The 20,665-nt window shown below is 46.2% G+C and overlaps 1 protein-coding gene across 2 annotated transcripts in view; it reads left to right on the forward strand.

The window, feature by feature from the left end:
* The window catches only part of CNTN4 (contactin 4), a 271,038-nt gene that overhangs the window by 14,300 nt on the left and 236,073 nt on the right, over nt 1–20,665 (forward strand). The gene's annotated exons all lie outside the window — the stretch shown is intronic.

Consider the following 20,665-nt stretch of genomic DNA (forward strand, 5'->3'; position numbering starts at 1 on the left):
TCAGGAGGGAGGATGTCACAGTGTCATCCCGAGAGCCTGTTCCTTCTCCGTGACTTCCTCCAGGTCATTTCTGTGCTGGTGGTGGGAGGCTGGAGCCCAGGGATGCTCCTTCTCCCTGCCCTTCCTGCTCTCCCACTCCCTGGGAAGCGCTGCCCTCGCTGGAACGCCGCCAGCTGTTGCTTCTTGCATTGTTTCATTTCAGCCCTGTGCTGAAATCCTCCTCTCTTGTTCCATCTGAAGTAATTAATTAGTCCAATTTCCATTTTTAAATTTAACTCGAGCTCAGGAAAAATTTGCCAGCCCTGCCAAAGTGCTGACATGTGTTTTACCAGAGATTTGTTAGGGAAGTCTTTAAAAATAATTCCCAGATAAAAGTCAAGTGCAGCGAACAAAATGCTCGAAATAATCTGAAGTAGCCCTGAATATTTGGTTTGTGTCAATGAAAAATGGGTAATGTGTTCTGGAGGGAAACAGGATGCAAGATTCTTATTATTCTTATTAATTATCCTTAAACCTCTTGGGTTTGGCCTTGCTGCAGGAGATGCTGAACATATCCCAAAGCAGTGAGATCTGGAGGTGAGATTTGGTACAATATCATTAAACACCTCAGCTCCTGGGTGACCTCACACCTTTGCTCAGCTGGTACCTCGGGGGATGTCACCCCTCCAGTGGGCACAGGTCACTGACCATGGATTCGCTGCTTTTTATCCACTTGCTGTGGCTAAATAAGGACAAAGTGTGAAAAATCAGGAAGGAAATGATGTTTCCAAGCTCTGTGTTTAATCTCCAGGTGGTTCCATCCCGTGTGTGCTCGGGCAGAGTCGTTCCTCCGCTGCCCTCGTTAGAGCTGTCCCTTTAAATGACTGTCACTGTGCCCTGACAACACTTAAGCCATTACCTTGTTAAATATTGCCTGCTTAAAACACATCTCGGGGTGATTTGACAAATGGCTTTCTTCAGTGTAATGTGGAAGAGGAGCTAAATGAGTTAGGAAATGTTAATGTGCCCGTGTTCTTCCCAGATAACCAGTTGCCCTTGGGACAGTATCAATAAGTGGCATTTATGTGATATTATGAATGTGTTAATTATGTGTAGACAAAATAACGAGTAAGCAAAGGTCAAGGACAAATGCAGAAACACGCATCAAAGAGCTTCTAATATTTAAGTCATTACCATTATTGAATATTCAGCATCATTTAAATTCTGAGCGTCTTTTTCATTGCTTATTTTTCAGGCCGCAAACTGAACAACTTCGAGGGCTGTGCAAGTGTTTTGTGCCAAAACTCAGCACAGCTCCAGCAGTAGCTGGGCTGGTTTTCTCCATACCCTGGAGAACCGCCAGGTGGAATTTGGGGCTGGTTTCCACTTGGAGATGTAACCTTGTGATGCTTTCTGCTCTAAATTTGAGATGAAGGAAAGGTGGCCGTGCTGGCTGTTAAACTGCTGAACCTTGAAACTCGATGCAAATCAAAACAAAATGCTCCAGAGACCCTAAATACCCAACTTTGCCCCAGTTCACTGCGCTGCTCCTTATCACTGTGCTTTTACAAAGAGCAGGCTGGAGAGTTGAGCCTTTGCTTTTTACTCCCGGCCATGAGGATAAAGCCCTTTTTGGCAGGGAATCTGCTGGAATCCAGTGGGTTTTGTACGTGAGGCAAGACAGAATGTAGCTGATCAATACAGCCATTAATTAGAATTAAAGGCTCAGCCATGGTTTTTGCTTTTACATATTGACATCTGGCAAAACCATTAAAAAGTCAGTAAGGGTCTAAAAGTTACTATCAGGTTACTCAGTGAGGAGCAGCAGCGAAGCCTCCTCCATCTCTCAGGAACTCCTCTCGCAGGTGCCTGGAGAAATCTCCCTCCCAAACAAGCTGCTGTTCATACATGAAATATTCATGTTATGACATCAAACCATGCTGCACATTATTTTGGTGCAGTAGGCCAAAATTAGATTCACATTTTATTTTGCTTATAAATGCCTGTCAGAGTTGCTAAATCAGTTTGTCTTTGCTGTCTTGAAATGGTGTCAGTTTGAATTTCCTTCACGCTGCATATTGTTTTGGGCAAAGGCACATTCCTTCTCCATCTGACATGGAGTGCCTTGTGCTCTTTAAATAAAGCTGGAAAAGCCCAATAATTAAGATTATTTAAAAAAAAAAACCCTCTCTGGGGTGGCAGCTTGGCCTTTTTTAAGGTGATAGAGAAGCTACCAAATGCTGATGCATCGTGATAGTTGACTATTTCCATGTGCAAATATCACTTTATGGATTATTTAATGGTTGTAGGGTATATAACAGGGCGTCCTGAACTCTTGTGCTGATGGAAGTAGAGAGAAGCTTTGAGCAGCAGGTTATGAGTTCCTCAATACAGCTGAGGAGGAATCAGATGATTCCATGGTTGTAACTACCCTGCTCCAGGGAGGATCTGCATCCTTCAGGCTGGACCAGTGGGGCTGGGGAGGAATTAGAGCAGGAAGGAGGATTTAGGGGTTTGTCTGAGCTGTCTTAAGGCACAAACCCCAGTTAGCAGCCCTCAGCTCCCTCAGCCCACTCCCTGCCATGCACAGGCAGCTGACAGGGCTGTGACCTCGTCCTTTAGCTCAGGAGCCAGGGGAATTCATTCACTGTTAGATTTTTGATGCTCTGATGCACCATTCATGCATAAATAATCTCATCTTAGTTATCCTGATGCTAAAAAAAAATTTAAAAAGCTTCTGTCCCCAGTCTGCCAGATATTTGCATTAGAAATATCCCATCAGAGGAGCTGTGCATGCTTGAAAGCATCCATTATCTTCTCCCCTCTCCCCTGGGCTCCTGTCTCCCCCCTGTGCCTGCAGCTCCATCCCTTCGGGCATCGCTCCCAGCTGTGCCCCACGCTGCTCCAGCCCCAGGGTCTGCCATGGAGACAACACAGATCTCCTCACCAGCCACTTGGGTGGATATTTACATGTTTCTTTATTATTTAAAAGCAGCCTTTGAAACTTTACCCTTCCTCCTTTTCCACTCTAAGTGCTGCTGAAGTTTTTTCACATAAAAGCGAGCTGTCTTGTGATTTTTTTAATTCCCCTGGATTTCCCTTGGTCTTTTAGCATCATTCTTTTGAGTTAATACCAGTAGGTTTTGTAAAGTAGGGGTGAGTAGTCTGTGTAAAGTAAAGGTGTATAGTTTGTGTAAGGTAGGAGTATGTACTTCGCTGATGTTGCTGTTTTCATAGTTTGAATAACATCAGCATATAATTCATAATCTAACAGTATAATTAATTTCATGGAATATGATCCAAAAAAGCATTGCAACCGAGGTATAAATCCTTGGGATTACCCTCAGCAGTGGCTGGGGGATGTCCAGCAGGTCTGGAGCGAGGAGCAGAGGCTGGATGAGCACAGGCCAGCACAGCTCCCACAGTGGGAACTGGTGAGGAGCTGCAGGTCCTGCACCCCCTGCTTCCAACTCCATTCTCGTCCTCTCTCTCCTCCTTTTGAGATCCCTGGAGTGCCCCTGTGCCTCCTTGATGTGCTCCCAGTTGTTTTCAAGTACCTGCTTTTAAGCTAAAATCCCCTCTGCAAAGCTCCCCCCAGCCCAGCCAAACCCCCGCGCGGCTCTTCCTGAAAAGTGAGGCCCTCGTGATGAGCTCCTGCATTTTCCATTAGGAGAAACCTTCCAAAAAGATTCTTTTTCCCAATGATCTCTTGATAGCTGGCAGTCTCCTGCATCATTTCTTATACAGAAGTGGTTCTTCGAGGTGTTTTGCTCTGGTAACTGCAGCCTTGGAGCTGGCTTGTCACTGTTTCCAGCCTGAGGGCTGGTGGTGTATTTCTTGCTCAGGTCACCTCATCTTTTGTGTGCTTCTGTATTTTCCTGCCTGCCTTTGTGGGTTTTTTTGGTCTATTCCTTTGGGGTCCGAGAGTCTTTGAGCTTGAACAATGTGACTGATCTGAGCTGTGTTTTAATCCAATGATAAATAGTTAATTTTGGAGGTTTTGGTTGACAGCAAAGCCACCTTGGAGTGTCAGGCTGCGAGGAGACTTCAGTTTCCTTCTCTGATCAGATAAGGAGCAGATATTTCCTGTAAGTCCTCCCCCAGTGCTCCAGTCCTGCCGTTAGAGCACTAAGTCAGATACATGACACCCAATTTCACAGTAATTCCTGAGGAAAAAGCACATTATATTTTTTTAATGGGCTTCCCAGGACTTATTTTGTTTCTTCCTGATGAATATGAATTCCAGTGAGTTCATCTGAATTCTGACCTTCAGATACACAAAGGTCTGGGGGTTCTGAAGCAAGAATATGGTCTTTAAAATCATGTGCTCTCCATGTGAATGCCGTCTTCTCTTCCCATGAAATCCTCATGGAGTGCAGGAATAAAACCGCTTTGAGTGCTCCAAAATTCATCGGTGTGTTTATTACGAACCACTCACATCTTGCAGAAATGCTATTTGTGTCAACATGACCTGTGCCAACCTTTTCCTCTCCAAGTGGCTTTGTTTGGATTGTGTGCTGCCGGTAGGATCACCGCTTCTCTTCGTCTCCTTTTCCTCTGATTGCCAAGGAACGCCAGGCACATCCCAGAAACTTCTCCTAATGTGCTGCACCAGGCCTTCCCGAGCAACCTGGCTGAATAAATATCCATTGAATAACTGGAGAATGCATTCAGATTCTTTTTATTTTGATTTATGTTCTATCTTCCTACCTGTGCATCTCCCAGAGTAATTGCCAGTTTTCACCTCCTACAGAGAGATATAATAGAGCTGAAGAATAAGTAAAATGTGCTCTGTTTCTCCCTCTCTCTCTCCCTTTTGTAAGGGAGCCTTTATACTCTCACACTCATAATTTGCAAACTGAAAATCAGCACCTCATTCCCAGCTGGCCTTGCTGGAAGGAGCTGCTTGGATGCTTCCTGCGTCCCCTGTCCTTGTGCCAATGCCAGCACAGGGACACCTGGACATGCAGCCCACTCTGCTGTGTGACATCAGGGTGTCCCAAATGCACAGGGAGCTGGGATCCAGTGTGTTCCTTGTCCCAGAGCTGGTGTCCTCCATCCCAGAGCTGGTGTCCTCCATCCCAGAGCTGGTGTCCTCCATCCCAGAGCTGGTGTCCCCTATCCCAGAGCTTGTGTTCCCCATCCCAGAGCTCGTGTTCCCCTGTCCCCTATCCCCTATCCCAGAGCTGGTGTCCTCCATCCCAGAGCTGGTGTTCACTGTCCCAGAGCTGGTGTCCCCGTTCCAGAGCTCATGTCCCCTGTCCCCTATCCCAGAGCTGGTGTTCCCTGTCCCAGAGCTTGTGTTCCCCATCCCAGAGCTGGTGTTCACTGTCCCAGAGCTCATGTTCCCTGTCCCCTATCCCAGAGCTCATGTTCCCCTATCCCAGAGCTCATGTTCCCTGTCCCAGAGCTCATGTTCCCCATCCCAGAGCTCATGTCCCCTGTTCCAGAGCTCATGTCCCCTGTCCCCTATCCCAGAGCTTGTGTTCCCTGTCCCAGAGCTTGTGTTCCTCATCCCAGAGCTTGTGTTCCCTGTCCCCGAGCTTGTGTTCCCCATCCCAGAGCTCATGTCCCCTGTCTCCTATCCCAGAGCTGGTGTTCCCCATCCCAGAGCTGGTGTTCCCCATCCCAGAGCTGGTGTCCCCATCCCAGAGCTGGTGTTCCCTCTCCCAGAGCTGGTGTTCCCTCTCCCGGAGCTCATGTCCCCTGTCCCCTATCCCAGAGCTTGTGTTCCCCATCCCAGAACTGCTGTTCCCTCTCCCAGAGCTGCTGTTGCTACACTCCACCAGCAGCCGCTATCCCTGCTCCTGCCAGCACCCAGCTCTCCCCGGATCACCCGCCGTGTCCCCGGGATGGGTGGCAGGCTCCTCTCTGTCACCTGGCAGAGGGTGCAGGGGCTGGCTGCTGCGTGGAACACCTCTGTGTGTTAGTGAAGGGCTGTGTGAGATCTGAGAGCTCCTGAAGCGCTGCTCTCACAGCTCTGCAGGGGCCTTTGCTTAATCTCACCAATAATAAGGTCACCTGGGTGTAGCAGCAGCTTTCCATCAATTAGTGCAGCCACGCTCCTAACGAGCCATGTCTAATCACACGTGTTTAACCCCCAGGTGACACAGCCCGGCTTGCTGCCTGACCTGCAGGTCCCAGAGGCGATAATTTTGTATTTTGTAAGCAAAAAATGGAATATTAATAAAGATTTCCAGTGGAGTGGCCCTGTCTTCTGCACAAGGACTGCACTGTGGGTATGGAATGGTTTGGGTTGAAAGGGACCTCAAAGCCCATCCAGTGCCACCCCTGCCATGGGCAGGGACACCTCCCACTGTCCCAGGCTGCTCCAAACCCTCTCCAACCTGGCCTTCATCTTCCACCTGACCCCTCAAGGAAAGGAAACCTTTTCTTGTGAACCTTTCCTTCCCACATGGAGCAAAACACAAGCTCCAGGTGACCTCACGTGCTGCTCACGGTGGGATTTTCCCAACTTTCTGCTTCCCTGTGGCCATAAACGTGGGAAGACCTCAGTGCATGTGGAGGGGGTGTCTCACCACAGATATCTGTGACCCCCCTCTCTGTGCCTCTGCTGGGTTAGGTCAGGGGTTAGTTTAGGCTTTGCATTTGATCTCCGTTCAGCTCTCTGCAGCATCAAGAGAGAGCCTGGCCTGTGCACCTTTGATCACCCTTCTAGCTCAGGATATTCTGTGAACATCCCCCAGGTTTTGGCTTGGAAAGGTGTGGTGGTAAAGCTGTGACACAGGGGAAAAGCATTCACATGCCAGAAAGGATTTTCAAAGCTATCGGAGTGTTTGGTTTGGATTTACAAATTACTGACAAAAAAAACAAAATAGTGACACGGTTCTAGTTTGAAATAACAACTTTTCTCCTCACAAAATGGCATGTTATGGGAGCCCACGATAATCCTGCATCATTGTGGCTCCCAGCAGGGGAAAAAATAGTCATAAAATTACCATTCTGCTTGAAATTCACTCTCTGAACACCCTGAAAATCCTGAAGATCTCATGTAGGGATGCATTCAGTGCTGCTTAAGCAGGAGATTCCTCCAGATTGTCCAGTCCTTGAGCACTTTCCATTGGATCTGTTCATGCTTCAAACCTGTGGAGCGCTCACGTGTCATTGGGAGGTGTAAAAACCTCAGAAACAATTAAGACCTCAGTTTCTAATAACCCTTCTGGCACCATTTTTACCTTTATTGAGGAAATAATAAAAAATTAGCCATTTAGGTTACAAAATTGGCCTCTTTTTGCATGCTGCAGTTGTAATTTCAATCAGCCCATGCCTTAACAGCCCTAGGAGGAATTCATTATTTCTGTAGCCACAGCATGGTGTCCTTTCTCCTTCCACTTGGACTACATTTCTTGCCATTTGCAGGATAAAGTTTGAAAAGTTTAATTATAGAATGGAAAAGAAAGGGTCGTGAAACAGAAAGCAAAAAAAAAAAAATCTCCACTCTTGCAGATTTGTTATAAATGGTTGAGGTTGGCCTTGATGTTCTGAGGGATTATAAGAAAGGACAGGTTGCTGCTCTCTTCCTACCTTGTATTGCCACATAGCTGCCTAATTTGGCATTAATTAAGTGTTAAATTATCTGCAGGAGTTCTGGCTTTTAGGTCAGGTGCATTTAGCCGAGCTGTCCCCTCATCAGTGGTGACAGCAGGGCTAAAACCAAGCCGTGAGTCAGGTTTAGTGACCACAAAGCCGAGCCTAGAAACTGCTGCACGTCATCCCAAATCAGCCCAAGAGGCTCGGAATGAGTAATAAAACCCATCCTCAATGCGGGAAGAAATAAACATCATTACAAGGTCAGTGCTGCTAAATTGCTGTCCTCGCTGTATCATCGGAAAGTAATGAGAAACACCTTCAACCTCACAGAGGAGTCAATCGAAAATCAGCAAACAACCACCGCAGACATCCTTTTTTTCCAGCAGCAAGCAGGGATGAGGTCTGGGATAACACAAACACTCGCACCCAGGCACGCACAACCTTTCGGGAAAGGACAAACGCATCCCGGTAATCAGCAAAACCACCCACTGCTGTTATTTTATCAATAGATGGTGGATTTGCCTTCTGCGTGTTGGCGAAATAATGAAAAAATCCCGGGATTTGGAAGGCGTAAAATTGCAGACAATTTATGTTTATAGCCGGAGCCGGTCACACAAGTGACGGTAAATGGAGTGCCGGATGGAGCTGAGAGGAGAGGGAGAGGGAAATGCGAGGGGAGAAAAGGGGCTGGAAATTCCTCTCTCCAGAGCTAATCAGAACTGAGGGTCCTGTTGCCAGCAGCGGGGAGAGCGTTCCAGATAACGCAGGGATGGGAATGACAGGAGAATTACATCGTAAAGAGCAGCAAAGGGGGAGTGTGCTGGCTCAAAACACCGTCACCGCGTGCCTGCCTCTGTCAGCCGGGTGGGTACCACCTGTAACACCTCCTTTTACCTATTGATGGAGGGAAAACTCCGCGATTGACTCTCACACCTAGCAGCCGACGCGGCATTCCAAATGTAATCGCTCTAATTTGCGATTGTAAACCTCCCGTTATCAATTAATTTACATTGTACGAGGAGCTATCTGATTATCTTTGTGCGGCGCTGTATTTACGGTGCGATTTAATTGTGAGTAATTAGCACGTAATTGCGGAGGGTTATTTATAGCCGGTAGAGAAAGGGGTGCATTTATGTGCAGTTAAAATAATTGCAGCTGAGAGCAAATCTTTTGACTTTTCCTCCTTTTGGATGCGTCTGACTGTTTGTCTGGCCAAAATTGTTGTCTGGGCAAAGATGGGACTCCTTGGGATGGGTTTGGTTGACTTCTCTTTTACATTTAAAGATATTTTCTCTGCCTCCTAATCCCACCCTGCCCTTCCTTGAAAAGGGAGTGTGTCGCAGGGCTGGGTGTGGGCAGGATGAATCCCGGTGAGCCGGTGACCTCTGTGCCTGGCACGGGTGGGCGCTGCCGGTGTAGCAGCTCTAACACAAAAACCCCATTACAGTAATTCCCACTCAGGGTGCACTTCATGAACACCCTCAAGGGCAATGGTGGCTTTCATGTCCAGCACTAGTGATGATGATTTTATTCCCCTTGCTGCCATCCTCAACCCTCCACCACCCCTCTTAGGCTCCACTTTACAGCCGCAGCCTCTTCTCAGCCTCCAGAATTTGTCCTTTTAAAAGAAATCCAGTGTTTTCTGAGCATTAGCATTGCAGAGGAGCTCTGATTTGCAGCTCAGGGGTTTTGTCCTCCCTGGGTCTGGGATGGAGAAGGGAGATGCCCCACACTGCTGCTTGCTCAAGGCCACTTCCTTAGCATTTGGGGATCTCTGATCTGAAGGCCTGGGAGAGTATTTGGAATTCTGAGTAGCACCAAGGAGATCTCATGGGATAGTCCCTGTCTCCTCTAGGGCTGGAGCTGCCGGGGCCTGGGTAATGAGGGGCTTGGCACTGCTTCAGCTGCTGAGACCCCCGAATTTAAAAGGATTCTCTCTGCTCGGAGGAGAGCATCTTTTCTGTGCTCACTGCTGCTTCTGCATTCAGCAAAAGAGCTCCCAGGCACGGCACTGCCAGAGTCCCGTTGTGCAGGAATGAGATGCCGTCGGATCATCTCCTGTAGGGCTGACGGAGCAGCTCAGGAGGTTCCTCTCCTGTCCCACATAAGCCACCAGTAGGAATCAAAGCCACGTTTCCACTCATTTTCTTCCTCTTGGAGCATTTCTGTACCCCAGCATTCCCAGCCAGGTGGAAGTAATGAAGAAGATAATGGTGCAGCTGGGCAGGGCTGGGTGGGCTGACACCCACCTGGAGCAGGGGGAGGAGGTGGGGCTGCAGGAGCTCTTTATAGAAGGTGCTGGTGGAGAACCCCAGACTCTGCTGCTCTGAGCTGTGGGGCAGAGCAGAAGGGGCTCCCAGGACCTGTCCTGGTTTTGTTGAGTTAGGGGGAAGCTCTCAGGGAGGTGCTGGGGGGCCTTTAGGGAGTTGAGGAAGGTGGTGGAGTAAGAATTTGGCCTGAAGGGATTATCTGTCTCTGTGAGGATTGGGGCTGGGTGGTTGTTCTGGTCAGGCTCTGTGTTTGTTTGTGCCTCTAGTGAGCTCTGTTTCACACAACTTTATTTACCCTCCAACAATACCTCCTGTGTGGGTCCCTTGGTAAAACTGATGTTGTTATGTAGATAATACTTTGGTCTCTTGAAAATGAGGCTCATGTGGATCATCTTGGGGTGCTGTTGCCCCCAGAAAGGTGTCTCTAACATCTACTGGTTTTCTCCCTTGGAAATAAGGATTATTTTGTATTGAGAACAATCTTGGAGATGGGTTCTCCTGCTTTAGGATTTATTTGCATCTTGGGTTGCAAACCATGAGCATCACACTAATGATGGTGGTCAGCTGAGTTTGGGTGTCAGAACCTTAGAGGATCTTTTAGTTAAGTCCTGACCAAACTCTACAAAAGCACAGTGAGGTCTTTTCTATTGCTAGGCTGGAGTAGTTGTACATAAAGAAAATTTACCCAGTGCAAAGCAGCCTCACAGTGTTTTTTACTGGAGCTTTTGCTTTGTGTGTTCCTGTATCTCCCTTCTGTGGCATTTACTGCTTAATTCCTTCCATTCTATTACATCTATTTATGTATTTGTATTTTTACATTTCTGATTCCATGCATTTTATTAAGCCTATGAAAAGAATACTGAAAAGAAAAAGGAGCAGTTTATCTTTCTTAAATAGCAACTTCTTTTAGACACTTGGGCCATTTCCCTGTGTCTTGATCCATTGCTCAGAGCTCTGAGGGTGATCAGCCAGGAGATTTTTCCCCAAAAGAATCTCCCTGAAGCTCCTACTTTGAGATGTCCCAACCCAAACCATGAGCTGCTCTACCTTTGAGGATTGGTTAATGTCTTTAATGTGCCACAGAAGTGATCAAACTCAACTTATCAGATGTTTAAATAGCCAGGGGGGAGGGGGAAATTGGGCTTGTTCATCAAAATAGGCACAGAATGGTTACAAAACCAGGTGAGCTTTAGGCTTGTGGCTCTAATTCCAAGCAGCTGAATCCCTGAGCAGCCTCATCCCACGGAATGCTGGCTCAGGCTGAGGTTTCTGTGGATTAGGGAGTTTATGACCTGTGTAAAAATGTCAAGTCAAACAGCTGCCTACTAAATAATTCAGCATATTGATAGAATGATGGCTTTGAAGATGGAGATGTTGGACTTAACTCTTTCAGGAGGGGCAGTGGATCTGCTGCACTTGGCTCCAGCTGGGTCCTGGCAGGATCCCTGGTGTTCCGTGTCACCTTTGAGCTGAGGATTCCAGTAGAATTAAAAGTGAGAGTTAAATTGATTTGACACCAATGGGAATTTTAATTAAGTGCATTTTTCAGTAGAACTGGCTAAAAGACCCAAAATCCTAGGAAAAAAAAGAGTTTATTTGCAGAATCCTCAAACTTTTTTGTTTTGAAAAGGAAAAACTATAACCAACTTATTTTTTTCAGGAAGAGCAAATACACTTGTCAGAATCAGAACTTATATAAAATTTGCTTTCTCCTTAAGATATTTGTAGGAAAAGATTGATCTGCCCAGCTTATTTTCTCTTGAACATTTTCTAGGCAGCTTTGTTGCAGTAATAGAGACTTCAGACCTAAAGCCAGGCTCTGATTTATGTAGCTGTAACAAAACTGTTTGGTGACTTTCTGCTTTACCTTTTAAGCTTTGCTTAACTCCAGGCTTTAGTTAAATATGTTATTTAAAAGGTAAAAGGCACAAAGGGGGGAGAAACCCTTCAATTTTTGAAAGTTTCCAGTGTCTGAGTGCTTGTCTTGGTAAAGCAGATGTCTCAGCATGTTTCATGTGGGATATTTATAAAGATACAACATATTTACACTTGTGAAATGTGAAAAATAGATTTATACCACCACAGAGAGCCCTCGTTACTTTATGAAGCAGCATATTTGCTTAAATGCATTCTTGGATAATGTTATACTTTCTGTAGATACCTTGAACAGCAAAATTCCTATTTCTTAGTAAGAAGTAAATTGCAACTTTGTGCTGGTTTCTCTCCCTAAACCAGAAGTGGTTTTGAAGTTTGGTCGTTTTCATTTAGCATCAAAAATTGCTTTTTCATTTGGTTTCCCTTTTTTTTTTGAGATCCCTGATGCTTTGCCAGTGTTGACAGCTCTGTGAGGGGATTTCTACAGCCAGCTTGGACCGCCTGAATATTAGTGGGATCAAAATGGGACTCAGGGATGTGCCCTGCCCATGGCACAGGGTCGGAATGAGCTGATCCTTAAAGTCCCTCCCAGCCCAATCCATTGTGTGCTCCTGAGCTCGGGTTTTGCCTGGAGGAGCTGTTGCCCACACAGTGTGCTTGGCTGAGTCTTTTATCCTGATTTTTGGATTCTTGAGTTGCCAAGTTCCCATTCTGACCTTCACAAGCGGGATTTTGGCTGCTCTTGAGGGGTTATTTGTGATCCTCAGACTCGTCTGTCTGTGATTCCCAGCCCTCCTCCTTGCCTGTGATCTCAGGGAAGCTTAAGAGAGCATCACCCCATCAAAACAGAGCTGCTGGGAGCCTTGTAAAAGTCTGCCACCCTTATTGTGTTCTTCCTGCTGAAATTGGTTGAATTTCAGCTTTGGGTGCCAAAGGATCAAGGCAGGAGTGCCAGGCACTGGGAACAGAAAAGAGCTGAGCGGCTAAAAATCAAAATATCCTGGGCTTTTAAAATGGTTTTAAATGGTGTTGGTACTAAAACAATCCAAGAAATTGGAATTGTAGAACATCCTGAGGTGGAAGGGACCATAAGGATCATCGAGTCCAACTCCTGGCCCTGAACAGCCCCAGGAATGTCCCAGCTGGTCCATCTGCAGCACCTTCAGCCCCTGTGGAAGGTGCTGATGTGGCCCACGAAGGTGCAAACACACCTGGGCTGCTTCAGAACCCAAATTATCTCTGTCCCCATGGCCAAACCAGAGGGGAAATTGTTGATCCGATCTCTCTGCAGCAGTGGAACACAATGAAGGGAAAGAAGAGTAATTTATTCATATATATAAAAGAGAAAGGGATTTTGGCAAATCCTATGCTTATTATATTTCCCTTTCTTTTCCTCTAATTTTCCCTGAAAATAATCCTGCTTATTCATGATGCTGCTGCAATAATTGAACTCCTGGAGGGAGAGGAAGGGCGGGTGGAAAAAGCTCTCCATCTAAATTACTGCTTGAGACCTGTTCTGTTTTGACAGATGTCAAGGCTGGGGAGCTGAGCTTGTTGTGCTGTTGGTATGAGAAGGGCTCAGCATCACTGGGATGCAGACTGAGGGCCTGCTGTGCTTCTCAGTGTGGACAGATTACATTACAGCCCCATTCTCTCTGGAGGTTTGTTTCCTTCCCCTAGTCACAACCTACTGACTCTGGGGGAATAGAGAGAGAAAACACTCCCTGGCTCTTTTGCAGAGTGTTGCTGCAGGAGTGGGATGAGAAAGGGAGGTAACTTCCTGCAGGACAAAAAATCCTCGTGGTCTTTTAGTGTTTCTGTGGAAATTCAGGAAGACAATGTTAGTTAAATTAGGAGAAAGCTGAAGGAAGCAATTTGCTTCTGTCCATGAAGCTCCTCTGGTTTTACAGTTAGTATTTAGGGTGTGCTGGTTGTGAGTGATAAATACATGTGGCCTTCACTAAGATCTCTTGGTTTTAGTGAGTGTTTTGAAAGTATTTTAGTCTGGCTGTTCAGGACTTGTCTATTTCTATACATTTTTTCTGAAAAAATGAATTATGTGGTTTGTGGGCATTAAAGAGATGATATTAAACGAAATAAATGGATTTTCTGGACTTCTGTCTTCATGTGCTGCTTGCACTTGTCACACATCAGGACAGTCCCATCTCTGCCACCTTTCTGGTTTATTTCAGGTGGGCTGGTGGAAATGACAAATTAAAAACTTTTCCTTTCTGGTTTTGTTACTTCCTGTAGGTTTTGGGAGTGAACTCACCTTTAGTTGCTATCTGTTGCTCCTAAATACTGAGATTTCTGGGTGCATTAATGACTTAATTTATAAACCATAATTTAGAAGGAACTCACCTTAGGAAAGGTTGTATTTTATTGGCAGTTTTTCAATATTTTGGGGTATTTTATGAATCCTCTGGAAGAAGTGTTGGGCTGAGATGCAATTTCCTAGCATGGATTGCTGATTAATGATGGAATTGCTGTGCCCTAGAAATCCTGGATGCTTTTTGCAGGGAAGGGAGGTTTATTGTACCCTGATCACTACTGACATTCTCCTGCTTTTGGGAAGGTTTTTGGGAGGCTTTTGCTGATGCTGTGTCAATTTTATTACACTTAGCTGCTCTCCTTTGTGCTCACTGCTTAGAGCTGCTGAATAAGGTAAAAACGTCAATATTTCCGGTAGTTCATGTATGATTTTCCTGCTCTCAAAATCCTGGATATTATCACCTTTTCCAGCTGGCTCTTAATGTCAAGGTGGCTTTTGTGGTTATTGCTCCCAGATTTCCTTAGTGGCATCCAAGACTTGCTAAATAATCTTAAAGGTTGATAATGCAACAGCTCTGTTCAGTTATAATTCAGAATTTTTAAAAACAAGAGGTTTTTCTCAAGTTGGGGTAGAGGTTTTCTTGGGTATCCACTCCCTTTCCAGTGGGACATTTGCTCTCCTGGCTTTATCCAGGGCTCTTGGTGAGACTCCAGTGTTAACGTGCCTCTGCTGGTTTCCAGAGCATGAATAAATAGGGATACAGCAGGGAAACTTCAGCTCCACCCCTTTGTTGCCCAAGATAAGAGGTTTAAAAAAATAAAATACAAAAAGAAAAATGCTGCTTATGTTGAGGCACTGCTGGGGTGGTGAGCAGGCTCACCTGGCCCTGAGCCTCCCACCCCAAACACCCCCCAGGTTACGCTGAGAAGCTGCAAATCTTTGAGACTTTCTATCCAGGGTTTCAAGCTTTGATTTTTAATTTTTTTTTTTGTGTGTTACCGTTGTCACATCTCTGCTCAGCCAACTTTGATCCGTGCTGATGGAACAGAGCAATATGAAGTTACATCTCTTACTCATCCTGTTGCTTTTCCACGTGAAAGAATGGGGCTGAGCACCTGGAAGTGTCTGTTTTGTGGCTGATGTGGCCACCTTCAACTTCAAACCCCTCTGCAGCCTCCCTGTGTCTCTGCACTGCCTGACCTACTTGTGCAACTTCTCAGCAATTCTTCAAAGAAACCAGCTTGGAAGGCAGTAGACCTTGTTTTTTTGGAGAACATGGTGTTGAGGGAGGATGTGGGCGATCTGAAATGTCTTCGGGTTTGCAAGGACAAGGAGCAAATTAAGAAGAAGCAAAACAAACAATTTAATGGTGATGGAGCTGCAGCTCCAGCAAGGAGAGGCTGTGGGCGTACATCCATTTTATCTCGCTGCACAAGATGATTCCTCACCACAGAAGGTCATAAAAATCTCACTGCTGAGTACTGGAAGATAATTTTGCTAAAAGTTGGAAATGTTTTATTAGCAGTAAATATTTAAGGCCTTCATTTACAGCAATCAGGGGACTGGGAGTACATACCTTAGCTTGCAAATAAGCATGGAATTGTCACCTCAGATAAAAACTGAATGGTAAAACCTGGGAAATGAACTGTCAGGGCTGCTAATTATTATGTGTCCTGTAGACATTAATTACTCAGTGACTGATTTGCCTTTTTTTTATGGGTGACCTTTCCTGTTTGGTGCTTTGTAATCAGTTGCAGGTGATTAGAGAGGTTTCTGATCACTTGGAATTTTTGCTCCTGGCCTGCAATCCCAGTAAGAAGACCTTTAATAGAATGGAGTGATGGGAACAAGGAATGAAGGGGAGCTGGTGGTGGCCTCCCTTCCCTGGCAGGTGTAGCTGCTTGAGTTCTGCTTAAGCTCTCATGCCAAGATGTGGCATTGGACAACATTTCTGCTCCGAGCCATCAGCTGAGACAGGCTTTGGCCAAGCAGAAAGGGTGGAAATACAGACGTTTTAGAAGATCCCGTCAGTTTTTGTAGAGCTGTGGTGGGATTCTCTCGGAGCATGGGCTGGGGATGGCTTGGGGAGCCCACACAGCCTGAGGACAAGGAGTGAAGTTGGCTCTTGTACAGCTTTAGAGCTGCTGCACTGACACCTCATTAAAATTAAGATGATAAACCTGCAAGTGCTTGTGGTGATGGTGACTAAAATGTGGTTGTTTCCTCAGAGAGGAGCTGGTACAACCCCTCCCTTTCTGCTGCTTGGAGAATGAAATGGAGATGCTTTATGTTGGTAGCAAAAACCACAAGCCCAAAACGTGACTGTGTCAGGAGAGAACTGTCCCTTTGTGTCATCAAAGCCTGACAAGTTCAGCTGCAATAACCTCGGGGAAGTTGATGGGCTCTATGCAAATGAGGAGAGGATCTCTTAATCAGCAGTTTGGAGAGGCAGAGGCATCACTCAGACAGTGAAAACCAATTTAATTTGTGTCATTACTCTGCATTTAAAGTAGGAAGGTGATGAACACATCATCCTCCCCGAGTGTAGCTCCTGGAGTTCTCCTGGGCTTTCTGATACATGGACTCTCCACCTGAATCTCTGTGGGGAAACAGCTTTGGGAGAACGTCTTTCAAACAGGTGCCTCTTCTCTGTGCAGTCAGTAAGAGGTTTTTTTGCAATCAGTAAAGGTTTTTTTGATAGGGCAGGAAAAGTAATTTTAAGTATCAGATGACAATTTAAAGGGTTAGGCACCTTACAAGTTCCATTTAGGAATCAGCTGGTGAATCCCTTTGACCTGTGTGGCTGCATGTTGATAATAAATCTATAGACACGAGAGTTGTTTGGAGAGATTGTTGGGGAAATCTCAGTGTTCCTTTCATTTGTGAAGCAAATGACAACGAACAAATGGAATTGTGAAGCCTGAAAATCCAATATGAATTTGTAATGCTCATCCCCACTTGATGAGACCAAATAAGAGTTTGAGATATTTAATTTTTGCACTTTTTTTGGTTAGAATAAGTCACAGGAGTTCCCTATTTTGACAGCATTTTGCTTGGAAGTTAAAGCCTTTCAGTCCCTGGGAGAGCTGTGCTGGGGATTAGGCTGCTGGAATTTTTTCTTCAGGAGATAGATGACACTTGCAGAATGATTTTGGCTGACTCACTAAACAGTGTTTAAATGCACAGGAAATGCTTCTGTACATGGGATTTATATTTCAGCTCCAGAAAACTGCGTCTGTTCCTTTGAGCTCCCATAATCAATCCATTGTGTGGATAACACTGCTGGAATTGGTGAGCAGGAGGAAAGCCAGGGATGCTGGGGAAGGGCTGGGCTGCAGCTGGGGGATGGTGCTGATCCAGGTGGTAAAAATTCAGGGTTAACATCCTCTGGCTTTGTTTTGAGAAGCAGCAGAGCCAGGAGTAGGGCAGAGCTGGGTGGGCATGGATTTTGTCCAAGGAATGTCCTCCAGGAGCAAGAATAGGGATGGCAGCAGAGCAGCTGCAGGCAGCAGCTTCCGTCCTGAGGGCTGCTGGAAATGAAGATAAGCAAGAACAGGTTCAGATGCACTCGATTATTTATTAACATTTATTAATAAGCCCGTAGTGCACAGGATTGTGGTTCTCGTGTTCCTTTAGCTTAAGTGAAGAATGTTGTGTGGAAGGTTTGGAAGTTCATATTGGAAAACAAGAGAAGGAAAAGCTCTTTACAGTGCATGGGGAGGTTGAGATAAAGACAAATCTGCAGTCTGAAGGCTCCTGGAGTGTCTAATTTGAGACTGGAATGAAGCAGAGATGCAAAATCTCATAGTTCTTTTTTATTTAATCCTTCTTAAAAACAGTGAATTTGGAAGTCAGGACAAGTCTGTGGTTTGGCAGGCAATGCAAAACAGTGCCAGAGGAGGCTGTTTCCATAAACCTAAACCCAGAACGGAGCCAGGGACAGTAAAAAGATGAAAATAATCAGCAAATGAGTTGTTGTTGTTGTTGTGTGCTTGAAGTGACCAAGGGAGAATTTTGGGTTGAGGAGTCCCAGCCTGATGCTCAGCCATGTTCCTGTCCTGGGCCAGGCTTGATCTCCTGCCCCAGGGAAACACCATCACCCCTCTCTGCAGCCTCATCTCCAGGAGCTCTGAGGAAAGGTGCATTAGGAATGGCAGGATCTGCATATTGTGCTAATAAACTTCCAGGTGGGAAATGCACCTCAGGTTTCTCTGGGAGTGCTGCCTTCAGCCCAGCCTGCATTAGTTTGTGTCAATATAAACTCGCAGTGTAATGTATGGATTTCTGCTGGCAGCAGATGAGAGATCAGCACTTCTCTAGGCTCTCATCAGTGCTCCCTGTTGCCAGCTCCCAAAGAACTGCCTCCACAAAAAAAGTGGAATTTTTCTGTGCAAATACACAGTATTACTGTGAAATGAATCCTCTCTATTTTTATTTTCTCTCCTTAAGTCATTTTTTTTTCCCCTTGAAGAATGTGCTGTTCCTTTACATGAAATGAGGCTTGCACAAACCCGAGTTTCTTTTTAGGTTTTTTTGGAAGTTACAGCTTCAAGAATGACTGCAGTGGTGACTGGGGAGCTGCACTAAAAGAGTGTTGTTGCCTTTTCCTTTGGAGACAACTTCCTCGCCGTGTTCTGAAGTTTTTTTTCAAAGCCTTCTGTTGACAAGGGATGCAGAAAATACTGAACCTGCTAAATTCAGTTTTTAGTGTGCTGTCTTCCACAGTGTCACCTGAGGGAGGAGCACAGTCTGTTCCCCTCAGTCCCTGTTCCAGGTTGTTTTTCACTTGGGATGAAGGCGTGTGTTTGAATTCCTGGAAAGCTGTGGCCAAGCCCTCCAGGCTAGGGGAGGTTTACTATTCAGTAAAATTGCTTGGGCACTGCTGATATCTGAGGGGAATGTCATTTAAATGCTCTAGGTTTTCCAGCCTGAAAATTCAGGTTCAGTGGTGCTGGTGAGGAAAATGTACAATTAATTTAATCACCATCTCCAACACAGGATTTTGAAGGTGGGAAAAGCCCTCTGAGATGAGTCCAAACATTAACCCAGCACTGCCAGGTCACGGCCTGAGCACCAGACCCACAGGTTTTATGAAGAATATCTTGCAATTCCTGTGGGGTGAAAGCAGCACATTCTGAATGTGCCTCCTCCCTGGTTTGAGTCAATACCTCTCTGCCAAGGCAGAGTGCTTCAAGAAATTGTCCATAAAAGCGTTCCTGTTGTTGGAACCATGGAATTTCTGAAGGATTTGAGTAGGTACGTGCTGCTGGCTTGATCTGCTAAGCAGACAGGATCAGGATGTAGAGGTTTTTCAACCAGTCACCTGCTCCTTCTACCCCAAAATGATGAAGCATCCAAAGTACTCGATGGGCGTATGGGAGATGAGGTTTGTGCTTGAGTGAGTACCCACCCAATGTGAGCAGCTCCAGCAGCAGAAAGCAGTAATGAGCCTCGTAGTAACTGCACTCGCTAGGGGTGTGGGGGAAGAGAAGAACGGAGATTTGATCCAGAGTCTCCCACATAAGTTCCAAAAAAAGCCACCCGGGCCCGGTTCTGCATGCAGGCCTGGCGGGGATGGAGAAACAAAAGCCCAGAGCGCGGTGAAGTGCAGCTCTGAGGGCTGTGTGTGGCAGGTGCTCCGTGAGACACCTCTTGTGCCTGGCTCCGTGTGCCCACGGGAGTTCAGGGGTACTTGGGAGCCGCGTGGGCTTGAAATCTCTCTGTGCTGAGGAGATCAGGCTTCCCAGAGTCAAACACTGCAGGGATTTTTTCTTTGTTTTCAGCAACCACAGCTTCAGAGGTGTCTAAAAATATGTAGCGACGTTGGTGTTGGAGCGTTGCTTAACTTGTGCGAGTTGTTCTCCCAAACTTTCCCTGACTGAAGTGATGAGTTGAACAGTTACAGTAAATAGAGTAATATTTTGATTGGTACAAAACCTTTCGTTTCTTCTTGATGTCTAATTAGTGTAGCTCTGAATGTCAAATATTTACCCGCTCTCCCCAGCGCTGTGCTCACTTCAGTGGGGCTCCATCTGGCTCTGCCTGCCTCGAGCCTGTTTTTATATGGAAAAGCTTTCCCAGACCAAGGGCTGGTGCTGGATCCCACCTGTTCCTCTCCAGGTCTCCTGAACTAGAAGGGAGCTCTTCCCTCTAGGACATCCAGGTGGAAAATAGAGCTGTGCAAACCAGAGGGAGCCGGTCCGTGAGTGGAACTCTCAGGTTGGGAGATGTCAGACCCACGGCCTTGCTAAAAGCTGCTGATGGATGGGAGTGGTACATCCATGATACATGAAGGCAAAATATCCCTTTAGACTACCAGGGATGCAATTCCCCAGTACAGAATGTGGTGTAGAAGCCTTTTGTATCCACAGAATGCCAGACTGGTTTGGGTTGGAAGGGAGTTTAAAGATCATCCCATCCCACCCCTGCCATGGGCAGGGACACCTTCCACTGTCCCAGGCTGCTCCAAGCCCCGTCCAGCCTGGCCTTGGACACTTCCAGAGATCCAGGGGCAGCCACAGCTTCTCAGGGAATTCCATCCCAGCCCCTCACCACCCTCACAGGGAGAAATTTCTTCTCAATATCTGATTTTCAGGGATTCCCTGGGACTTCAGTAGCAACTGCATTACAGGAGCAGGGGTGTGCTCTGGTCATGACTTCCTCATATCTAATTGGAATCCAAGCTACAGCCCAGGAAATGGGTGCTTATCTTCAGGCA

The sequence above is a fragment of the Corvus cornix genome, chromosome 12 (genome assembly GCF_000738735.6).
Source record: "Corvus cornix cornix isolate S_Up_H32 chromosome 12, ASM73873v5, whole genome shotgun sequence".
Classification (NCBI taxonomy): Eukaryota; Metazoa; Chordata; class Aves; order Passeriformes; family Corvidae; genus Corvus; species Corvus cornix.